The sequence below is a fragment of the Mercurialis annua genome, linkage group LG3, assembly GCF_937616625.2.
Source record: "Mercurialis annua linkage group LG3, ddMerAnnu1.2, whole genome shotgun sequence".
NCBI lineage: Eukaryota > Viridiplantae > Streptophyta > Magnoliopsida > Malpighiales > Euphorbiaceae > Mercurialis > Mercurialis annua.
Window position 1 is genome coordinate 50,204,144 of NC_065572.1, and position 12,815 is coordinate 50,216,958.

At 32.7% G+C, this 12,815-nt stretch overlaps 1 long non-coding RNA gene across 1 annotated transcript; it reads right to left on the reverse strand.

The window, feature by feature from the left end:
• Positions 1-8,284: 8,284 nt before the first annotated feature.
• Positions 8,285-11,506, reverse strand: LOC126674869 (uncharacterized). The gene is made up of 3 exons (XR_007639640.2): positions 11,397-11,506; positions 9,145-9,260; positions 8,285-8,434 (listed from the first exon to the last, which is right to left on the reverse strand). It is a non-coding gene; the product is annotated as an uncharacterized LOC126674869 (long non-coding RNA).
• Positions 11,507-12,815: the final 1,309 nt, after the last annotated feature.

Below are 12,815 nucleotides of genomic sequence, written 5' to 3' on the forward strand. Positions count from 1 at the left end.
TTAGCAATTTAAACAAAACGTTTACAAACGTTACGAAACAAATCCAAGTGTTTCACCTTTTTAGCAATTTAAGCCAAATGTTTACAAAGGTTACGAAACAAAACCAAACGTTTCACCTTTTTAGCAATTTAAGCCAAACGTATACAAACATTACGAAACAAAACCAAACGTTTAAAACGTTACGAAACAAACGTTACGAAACAAATCCAAACGTCTACAAACGTTACAGAACAAATCTAAACGTTTCACATTTTTAGCGATTTAAGCCAAACGTTTACAAACTTTTCGAAACAAATCCAAACGTTTCCTAATTTTACCGATTTAAGCCAAACATTTACAAACGTTACGAAATAAAACCAAACGTTTCAGCTTTTTAGCGATTTAAGCCAAACGTTTATAAACGTTACGAAATAAAACCAAAAGTTTAAACCATTAAGAAACAAATCCAAACGTTTCCCCTTTTTAGCGATTTAGGCCAAATGTTTACAAACGTTAAGAAACAAAATCTAAACGTTTTGCCTTTTTAGCGATTTAAGCCAAATGTTTACAAACGTTACGAAACAATTCCAAATGTTTCCCCAATTTAACGATTTAAGTCAAACGTTTACAAACGTTACGAAATAAATCCAAACGTTTCCCCATTTTGGCGATTTAAGCCAAACATTTACAAACGTTACGAAATAAATCTATACATTTCACCTTTTTAGCCAAATATTTACAAACGTTACGAAACAAATCCAAGAGTTTCAACTTTATAACAATTTAATATGAACGTATAAGAACGTTACGAAACAAAACCAAACGTTTTTACCTTTTTCGCTATTTAAGCCGAACGTTTACAAAAGTTACGAAACAAATCCAAACGTTTCACCTTTTTAGCAATTTAAGCCAAACCTTTACAAAGGATATGAAACAAAACAAAAACGTTTCACCTTTTTAGCGATTTAAGCCAAACGTTTACAAAGTATATGAAACAAAACAAAAATGTTTCATCTTTTTAGCGATATAAGCCAAACGTTTACTTACGTTACGAAATAAATCCAAACGTTTCCCCTTTTTAGAAATTTAAGTCAAACGTTTACAAACGTTACGAAACAAATCCAAGAGTTTCAACTTTTTAGCAATTTAATTTGAACGTTTACAAACGTTACGAAACAAAACCAAATGTTTTTCCTTTTTAGCGATTTAAGCCTAACGTTTACAAACGTTAGGAAACAAATCCAATGGTTTCACCTTTTTAGCGATTTAAGCCAAACGTTTACAAAGGTTATGAAACAAAACCAAAACTTTTCAATTTTTTAGCGATTTAAGCCAAACGTTTACAATCGTTACGAAACAAATCCAAACGTTTCCCCTTTTTAGCGATTTAAACCAAAACGTTTACAAATGTTACGAAACAAATCCAAGCGTTTCAGCTTTTTAGCGATTTAAGCCAAACGTTTACAAACGTTACGAAACAAATCCAAGCGTTCAACTTTTTTGCGATTTAAGCCAAACGTTTACAAACGTTAAGAAACAAATCCAAACGTTTCACCTTTTTCGCGATTTAAGCGAAACGTTTACAAACGTTACGAAACAAATCCAAACGTTTCCCCATTTTAGCGATTTAAGCCAAACTTTTACAAATGTTACGAAACAAATCCAAAATTTTCACCTTTTTAGCGATTTAAGCCAAACGTTTACAAACGTTACGAAACAAATCCAAACGTTTCACCTTTTTAAAAATTTAATCCAAACGTTTACAAACGTTACGAAATAAATGCAAGCATTTCACCTTTTTAGTATTTTAAGCATAACGTTTACAAACGTTACGAAACAACACCAAACGTTTCACCATTTTAGCAATTTAAGCCAAACGTTTACAAATGTTACGAAAAAAAACCAAACGTTTAAAACGTTACGAAGTAAACGTTCGTCTTAAATCATTAAAAAGGTGAAACGTTTGGATTTGTTTTGAACGTTTGTAAATGTTCGGCTTATATCGCTAAAAAGGTGAAACGTTAGGATTTGTTTCGTAACGTTTGTAAACGTTTGGCCTAAACCGCTAAAAAGACGAAATGTTTACAAAGGTTATGAAAAAAAAAACAAAACGTTTCCCCTTTTTAGTGATATAAGCCAAACGTTTACAAACGTTACGAAAGAAATCCAAACGTTTCACCTTTTTAGCAATTTAAGCCAAACGTTTGCAAATGTTACGAAACAAATCCAAGAGTTTCAATTTTTTAGCAATTTAGTCCGAACATTTACAAACGTTACAAAACTAAACCAAACGTTTCACCTTTTTATTGATTTAAGCCTAACGTTTACAAACGTTACGAAACAAATCCAAAGGTTTCACCTTTTTAGCTATTTAAGCCAAACGTTTACAAAGGTTATGAAACAAAACCAAAACGTTTCGCTTTTTTAGCGATTTAAGCCAAACGTTTACAAACGTTACGAAACAAATCTAAACGTTTTAACTTTTTAGAGATTTAAGCCAAACGTTTACAAATATTTCGAAACAAATTCAAGCGTTTCACCTTTTTAGCGATTTAAGCCAAACGTTTACAAACGTTACGGAACAAATCCAAGCGTTTCACATTTTTAGCGATTTAAGCCAAACGTTTACAACGGTTACGGAACAAATCCAAACGTTTCACCTTTTTAGCGATTTAAGCAAAACGTTTACAAACGCTACGAAACAAATCCAAATGTTTCCCCATTTTAGCGATTTAAGCCACACATTTACAAATGTTACGAAACAAATCCAAACGTTTCACCTTTTTAGCAATTTAAGCTAAACGTACATACGTTACGAAACAAATCCAAACGTTTCACCTTTTTAGCAATTTAAGCAAAATGTTTACAAAAGTTAAGAAATAAATCCAAGTGTTTCACCTTTTTAGCAATTTAAGCATAACGTTTACAAACGTTACGAAACAACACCAAACGTTTCACCTTTTTAGCAATTTAAGCCAAACGTTTACAAACATTACGATACAAAACCAAACGTTTAAAACTTTACGAAGTAAACCTTTGTCTTAAATCGTTAAAAATGTTGGCGCAGCGGGAGGCGCGGGTCCGGATCGTATATTTCAATTCAAAATCGAAATTCCAACAATCCGAATCCTGAAGTTGATCATATCAACAACAAATGGATCGTCGCATCATTTAGTAATTAAAGCACGCATCTAGGAATCGTAAGAAGAATACCTATGTCGATGTCACGACCCAATTTCATGGATCGCGACCGGCGCTAGGGTATGGGTATGGTCGTACCAAAACCCGTAGCAAGCCTCGCGGAAAACCTTATATTCAATATAAACCTGTAAGAAAACCAATGCTCAGGGGAAACCGAGACTTCAGCCTAAGTCTAACAACTTATATAGTAGTTCTAGTATAGTTAATTGATAGCAATTCGAAACTATGAAACATGCCTCATATAATAATAATCCAATGTAACATGCTAAAAGCGTAATAATATAAAAGTCGTACCACTACGACAAACCAAAGTTCAATAATAGAGACAACTAGTTCTACTGCGGTCTAAGAAGTAAAACAGTAAACTATTTTGTTAACATATATGATCTCCGAGGAATCAAAAGATCGGAGATGATCAACGCTCTCATAATCATAAACCTGGAAAGTTTGGAAAACAACGGGATCAGATATACTGAGATGAGTTCATAATGCTATTTACATTTATTAAGTTTAAAACCCTTAAAACAAATCCTTTTATACTAATATATATACTTGATTATGGAAAACAGTATTGAAATGAAATCCCAAAGTAGATGGGAACAAATCCTCATCGATTCCCAAAGTAGGTCGGACATTGGTCAGCCAATCCCAAAGTACTTACCGGTGCACACAGTCTCGATACAAGCCTATCGAGTAGCTCGTTTCAATCCAGATCCATAATCCTTAAAACAGTTCACAAATATTTGATATATTAAAATAACTTGCGGTACTTAATAAAGCGGTAAATAACACTATAAACTCACTGCTTACTTGTCCACATGAATCTTGGCAAACAGCTAACCCTGCGTAGACTCCGAAGCACGAGCAGTCGACGGGTCTAAAACATTATATAAGTCAAAATCCGAACAATCCCTAACTCTAAGAATACTAGACTCCACATAGGACTAGCATTTCACAACACAACCAAAGATTCAAACAAGGTAATTAAAATACCACCAAGTATCCATACAACTTATTAACAAATAAGGCAAGTTAAGCTTAGGTGAGTTCTTATCTTTTAAAACGAAACCAAAGTACTTAAATACTTAAATAGTCTTTCAAAACAATTACAGTTCCCAAAGTAGTGTGTTAGCCTTACTGCAGTATAGCTCAACACAACATGTCGGGAGACCACGTCTAATCCGACCCATCCATAAAACAAGTTTAAAACCAAAGTCTTTAATCAAACCTAAAATGAAACCAAAGTCAATTTTAAATAAGAACTCACGCTGTAACTTAATAATGCCATAAACAATTAAGCTTGCTAACACTTAGCAAGTAGCACCCAAGTACAATTAAATATATCACCTCAAAAAGAATAAATAAGATTCAATATCCTTTATGTATCAACTTGAAGTTAAAATAGTTCAATCGAATCCCTAATGACATATAATGCCTTGTATGCCTTATATTATTAAATTCAAGTCAATTCGCATCCTAAGATAATCTAACATTCTTTTAACAAGTTTTAACCTATCTTCTAAACAATTTCCAGCCCTTAGTAATAAGTTCAAAATCGAGTTTAATTTCAAAAATGTTAACCAAACTATACGCTAATCCATTTAAACAATTTCTCAAAATCACCCCATGTATTGTTTAGCATCTAATACCCTATGATCCATTACTTTGAAATTTCCAGATTTTAGTTTAACCTTAAAACAGAATTTTATCTCAAAAGCATTAATCAAACAATACCAAAATCCGTTCACAAGATTCCCCCAACACACCCAATGTACGTTTGATGTTTAAACAAACTAAGATTAGCTTTTAAAAAATTTCCAGATTTTTAAATAACCATCAAAAACAGTTTATAACCCAAAATCTTTAGAAATTAGATAAGTTAATCAATTGTAACGTTAAACCAAATCACTCAAAGTACAAATGAAATTCAAGAGACTAATATAACATCAAATTAATATTTCCAGAATTTATAATTCAAGAAACACAGAAATTACAATCAAACCACCCAAGGTATCGAAGCAAATGAATATATAGCAATCTCTACAAATCAAAACAAGGGATATAAGCCACTAACCTCTTGAGATGAATTAAGAACAACAATCAAGAGAGGAACTCAGAAAAATATTGATCTACAATCAGCCTACAACCAATTCATATAATAGCTAATGAATTTATAATTGATAGATATGATAATCAATGGATTAAACCTTAAGGAGAGGATTAGAAATACTTAGAATTGATGGAAATAGGCTAAGGAATGATAGGAAATGATTAAGAGAAATGCTACAGCCGTTTTAGGGTTTCAGAGAAAGTGTAAAATCAGTTTAGGTCGAATTAGGTGAGTTTAAATAGAAATCAGCAAACTGAACAGTGCAAGCGTCGCGCCCGCTACACCTATATCGCGGCCGCGATACATGAATTGCGCCCGTGATTCATGCATGTCGCGCCCACGAAATGCTACTACCTCCGATGAAAATTTGAGATTTTGAAATTGAAATCGAAAACGTTTCAAACTCCGAGATTACTTCTAATACATCTTAAAACACATTTTAAAAGGTTTGGAACCTTCGAAACGCGAATCTAAGTGGTCGAACCACTCAAATGAACCCAAGGTACCGTTTAGTCTTAACGGAACAAGTTAGAAAAATACGGGGTATTACAGTCGATTCTCCAACGATTCTTGTAGTCCCGAAAGTACGGCGACCTCAATGTTGTCCACATGAGTATGCGTCTGATTGAATCCTCGCCTTGAAGTAATCCTGCAAGAGTTCCTCTTGCCGAGCAGCCCTAAGCTCAAACTCTCGCCGCGATCACGACCTTGCTCGGATGTATGGAAAACGTTGCCAAGTTTTTGCCGTGATTGATGACTACTTGAACTCCTTCAAGTGCTTTCTCTCTCTACAGCTTTGTAGGGAGATGTGTGTTGTGTGGTGTAATGAAATGAGCAAGGACAAGCTCTATTTATAGGCTAAAACATGTCTTAAGAATGCAACACCTTGCATGTTAGGTGTCACACACCAAGCAAAGGTGTTGCCACCACATGACACCTTTCATGTGGTGACATCATATAGGTTATATGACATCACATATATGACATAATCTTATCACATTACATCATCACCATGACATCATCATTCCATTAGCTTATGATTAGGGATTTAAGTATCATTAATTACACTAATTAATTACTTAAGCCTTTTAATCATAAAACTTGGTTAAAATATAATTAGGTTCCTACTAATTTATAAGTCTTTTAAATTAGTCCCTAATTAACATGGACATATAACAATTAGGTTCCTACTAATTTATAACCCTTATAAATGAGTCCTTAATTTGTACTTGTTTTTCATCTTACATTAATTTCCGAGATATGCTAGTATCTATATGAAATTGATCTTTCGTAAACTCAATCGGTTGCACACTCTATTGTGTGTGACTAACTAGGTTGACATCTATATGGCAACAAGAGTCATAAGAAACACCTTTCTTATATTAAATAATTAAATCCCATTTAATTATTAATTCTCGTAGATCGAGAGTGACGTCTAGCAACATATCACGACCCCCAAATAGAGATGAATGTTTCGATTCATTCTTTATGAACCAATGTTCATAATACCGTACACTCAAAATTCCCTTCATCTAAGATTCCAATCTCGACTAGTGTCACGGTTAAGTCAAACATTGTTTGTCTTGATCATATGACATCATCTCTCAGTTCTAATTCTTGATAAATATGACTTCCACTAGAAACAACTTTCTAAGTAAGTCATATACACCTGCGCATGTTTTATCATCCATCAAGAACAATTCGAGATAGCATAGAATCTTGTCTCCGTTCATCTAGAGTGATGAATCCTTTCTAGGTTAAACCCTTATCTCCATATACAGCTAATTAGAGCCAACACATCCCGCGGCCCTAGCTCATGAAAGATCTTGGGTTAAGGAGTATCAAACTCTAATCACCTATATAAAAGATAGTGCCACCGCAAGTCAAATGACATATGTACAATTATGAACTAGATGACATTAAATTGACTTTGATGAATTACCATGTATAAGCCATCTAGCGTCACTTGTTCGACTCACTCAACACCTTGAGTGTCCACATGTTTATTCTGATCCCCGTCAAATAGTATGAGACTCACTACTTCATATAATCAGTAACTCTTTACTAATCAGGAGAATAAACAGAGGTGACGATCTTTCCGGGATAAACACTTAGTTGATGAGACACTTAGTTCAAATAAAACATATATATCATTGCCAATGGGATTTCTTTATACAAGAATAAATACAAAATGGCCCTAGGGCATATACTACTAACAATCTCCCACTTGCACTAGTGCCATTGGCTACTATATTTGAGCCCCATCTTCTCAAGATATAAATCTAATTGACTCTGGGTCATGGGCTTTGTCAGTGGGTCAGCCGTGTTATCGGCTGATGCTATCTTTTAGAGAGACACTTTGTCACGACCCGATTCTCGGTGTCGAGACCGGCGCTAGGGAATGGGAGTGGTTGCTCTGAAACCCGTAGCAAGCCTTAAAAACACTTTAAAAATCACTTCAAATTTTTCGCGGAATTCAAAACACATTTTCGAACATTTTAAAATCTCCGTTTAAAAACGTTCCGATAAAATCATGATGAAAGTTTACAATTAATTTCCTATTTAATTAATGTATTCAAGTTTCATACCCACTTCACTAGGGTTAATAATGCATCTCATTATGCACACACCATCTCATTATGGTGATAACTGCATTTCACTATGCAGACCATTTTATTATGGATTTAAATGCATTTCATTATGCAAACACATTCATTAAATTAAAACCGTTACTTTTCAATTACTGGTTATCGTTTTAACGCGTATTCCTCGAATACCGTCTTTTACAAAACCGATAACATGCAATCATGCATATAACCACGCTGGGCCCCACATTATACACATAACATAGTTGCGTACAATTTCCTTTACACTGTATCTCAAAACTCCCGGTACTACCGTGTACCCGGGTTGCAACTATTTTCCAATAGTTTAATGCATGTCGTTAAAATATATTATATTCGTGCGATGAACACAAAACAGAGTTGATGCGTGGCAAACATCGCAAATACTGACATGCTAAGGCGTCTGTCTATCTATTCTACTGCAGCTCTACAGATCAAGATAAGACCAAATACCATATACGCAAAACGAAGACTTCATGAATCAAAAAGATGAAGTCTCGTCCAGACACAGGCAATATTCCTGAAAAATAGTTCCACAACGTGGGTCAGATATACTGGTGAGTTCACAATTTACAAACACACATTAAATAATTTAACACGTTATAAAATAGGAATATTAAGATATTTACTACCGGTTTAGTCACAGAAACGTAAAATTTCAAATATGCCATTTCTAATCCATTTTCCTCTAAGTCTTCTTTCAGACTGAGATTTATAAACTAGTCGGCTAAACCCGTACATTCGCTCGACTTTAGTTTATTTTCCACTATCCTTTACAGCTCTAAACCGTACTTTAGGCTGTTTCCAACTTTTCTCATAGACTCAACGACCGATAACATTTAATGTTTCATGACGCCGTTAGTCCTTAAATTAATCGGCCGAACTCTATCGTTCCATCGCCGTTAACTTGTTCGGGGTTCTAGACCGTCGTCTTAGAAGCTCTCCCCCTATGTCTGGACCGTCGTCTCAGACTTTCAAACCGTCGTCTGGATTCACACAGCCATTTCACTTTACTCATAAAAATAAATATACATGCAATAACTAGTGATCACATAGTCCTACTATAGCCCAATAGGATGGCACGTTTCGTAGACTCATTCCATAATAATTTTATTTACTCAAAATAAATATACGATATATTTAAAATACTTTATGACATTAATTTCCCACATTAAAGTAATAATAATAATTTTATTACTTTAATGTATACATGTAATAATGCAAACTCACAGACTGTCGCTCCATAAATAATTAAATACGCCACGATGATCCACTAATAGCCAGTCGGTCTATTCCAACCGATGCTCCTTCAATTTGATCCGTCAATAGTTGACTTTCCGTCACATCTATATTCAGGAATCGTGTTAAGTCGATCTCAAAAATAGAATTGTAAATCTATTACCGAACTCTAAACACGTAGCCACATAAATACGATATCATATCGTATAAAAACAATCATCACATTAAAAACTTTTCACAAAACACCATCCTTTTCGGTCGTTATTTCAACGTAACCGATTCACAATTCCTTCTCATTCTCGACTCTTCGAGAATTACGAACCTACTCTCTCGGGTTCGATTCAGGAAAACACTTAAAATAAATTCAAGGTTCATTCCACATCTATGGCCTTTCATAATTAATCACAAATAATTATTTTTCTTTTATCTCTTTAATTAGTTTCACTAAACTAATCAAATTTCCATATTTCCCTTTTATCACATTACCCTTATTCCATTAATTACCGAACTAATTAATAATATTTTAATCATTAAAATTCGGATTTACTTTCAATATTGGGTCTAACCATTCCATAAGACAATTAAAATAGCCCCTTATTAGCTTAAAATCCTCTTTTGGTTAAAATACTAAAATATCCTCACACTTTTCAAAATTAACCATTTAGGTCTTTTCGTAAATCAATCGATTTTAAAATCGACAAAATTACTTAAAATATCCAAAATCATTTTACTTCAGATTATTAACAATTATAACCTGGAAACTTTGGCTAACGTACCATATAGCCCCTCAAATTTGGAAAAATACAATTTAACCCCAAAACTCTAGTTTTCGGCAAAAATATTCAAACCTTTCCAAAATCATAAAAATCATTGAAAATCATTTTACATCAGATTATATACATCTATAATCTGGAATTTTAGTTAAAATACTGATTGGTCCTTCATTTTTACAAAAATTACATTTTAACCCCTTAATTTTAAACTTTGACAATCATGTCCAAATCTAACAAAATTCAATAACCCATCAAATTCACATACACACATTCTTGTATATCCAGAAATCAAGTTCTCATTTAATTTCAATCAAATCCGTCATTTTAACCAATTATACAATTTAATCCCTTAACTTTTTAATTTGCTAATCATCTCCAAAATTAACAAAATTCACACCAACTTTTAACCATTCTCAATAAATCTAAGCATGAATATTTAACATGTATAATAAACCATGTAATTATGCTTTACAAAAATAATACCGAATTATCAAACAATTTTCATACAAATTATTAACAATTTTGACTAATAAAAATCAATATATTCGGCCTCCAATTTTTAACAATCTCTACATTTTTTAAATACCAACACAAAATTAATTGCATCCACAACAATTCTAACAAACAACTATCCACCATAATTCCATATCAAAATTTCACTTTAACACATAAAAATTTCAAAATCATAATCTCTAAGGTATAACATTTTTATTTTCGATTCCCACTTGAAATTATAACATCTAAATATTATTTTCAGATTTAATAAAATAAAATAATTATTAGATCTTTAACTTTTTTATCAAGAGTTCAAGAACACTCTAAACCTCAAAATTTCATATTACAATTACCCATGAAATTTTCGGATTTTGTAAAACTCAAAAATCAAAACTTTTATCTTAAGAACACCCAAATATATCATTTATCAAACAAACCATAACTTTGAAAAATATTTCAAAATTTCCGAAAACAACCAACACCCATAATTTAATTTAGACTATTTAATATTAAAACTCAATTGCATGTCAATTTTCTCTACTCAAATATTCTCTTAAGATTATATACTTTTAAAATCATAATCAAGTTTAGAACTTGAAATTATAATTATTTAAACCTTATTTTCGGATTTAATAAATTTTAAAAATTAAAACTTTATCTCAAGGGTACTTAACACTCAACACCTAAATTTAAGTGTCAAAACTCAAAGTTATTAAATACCCATGAGTTTGATCATCATATTAGACCATAATCCAAAGAAAAGTTTTAATTTTATAAACTTTAAAATCATAACCCATAAAAATATGAAGTAAAGCTTAAAGATAATCAAAATCCATTAACTTAATCATCTTTTCTATCATATATTTGAAATAAAAATCAAGTTTTTGACCTTTGAAAAATCACCCACACAATCATGAATTTTTACAAAATAACTCTTAAAAGATACATAAAATTAACCATGGAAAGTATGAATACCTTGTTGTAGTTTTGAAAAAGTACAAGAATCAAAAGAAACTAGAGTCTTCTTCTTGGTGGGGGTGTTACGGTTTTGGTAAGAAAAATGGAAAATGGAAGCCTTTGTTTTAAAAGAGAAAGAAAGGAAATTGCCATTTTTGTTAATAAAACAAAACATTTTGTCACCTTGGAAACTTAACTTCCAAGTTCTTTCCAAAATGGTGCCACATGTCTTTACATGTGTCAACCCCTTATTATGCCTTTTGTCTCAAGTTGTGTCTCTACACTATATTTTATAGTGTAGAGCTAAAAATAATAAATATTATTTTGACAATTTTCGAAATAAATAAAATATTTTCTTCCGATACATTCTTAAATAATTAATTCAACTCTACAACTTCTATTTGCATATTTTATCCTTTTTTTTAATATTTTAAAATCCATTTTAAAATATTTTATATTTATTTACAAAAATGCCACTGCACATAACAAGTCAATTTTCAAATAACACGCAATCTATTCTAACATGTAATCACATAATTCACACAATTAAACTCAATTATGACCTTACATCGTCAAATTGACTTTTCTAGTCCCGGCTCATACGTCAACGGGACTAATCTCATCGTCCGATCTTTTAAAATTACATCCTTAAATTTTCGGGGTATTACACACTTCTCCTTTTCCAACAATTTCTCGGATAATATGATATCGCTTTTCTATGTGTTTAGATTTTTGGTGAGACCGAGGTTCCTTTGCCTGGGCTATAGCACCATTGTTGTCGCAGAAAAGAGGAACTGCGGACTCAATGGTAGGAACCACACCAAGTTCAGAAACAAACTTCTTTATCCAAACAGCTTCCTTTGCAGCATCTGATGCTGCAATATACTCGGCTTATGTAGTGGAATCCGCAGTGGTTTCTTGTTTGGAACTCTTCCAACTCACTGCTCCTCCGTTACATGTGAATACGAATCCAGATATAGACTTACGATCGTCTATATCTGATTGAAAATTAGAATCTGTAAAGCCGTCTATTTTAAGATCACCTCCTCCATATGTTAAGATCATATCTTTAGTTCTTCTCAAGTACTTAAAGATATTCTTAACCATCATCCAGTGTTCTGAACCTGGATTGGATTGATATCGACTAGTCAAACTAACTGCATAGGCAATATCTGGCCTTGTACACAACATAGCGTACATAAGACTACCAATTGCCGAAGCATATGGTATCTTTGCCATTTCATCTCTTTCTTCGCAAGTCTTTGGAGACATTTTCTTCGGAAGGTGAATTCCATGCCTAACAGGAATCAATCCTCTCTTAGAATTTTCCATATTGAACTTTTTCAATATCTTTTCTAAGTAGAGCCTTTGGGAGAGACCAATCATTCTCTTAGATCTATCTCTATAGATTCTAATACCGAGGATGTAAGTCGCTTC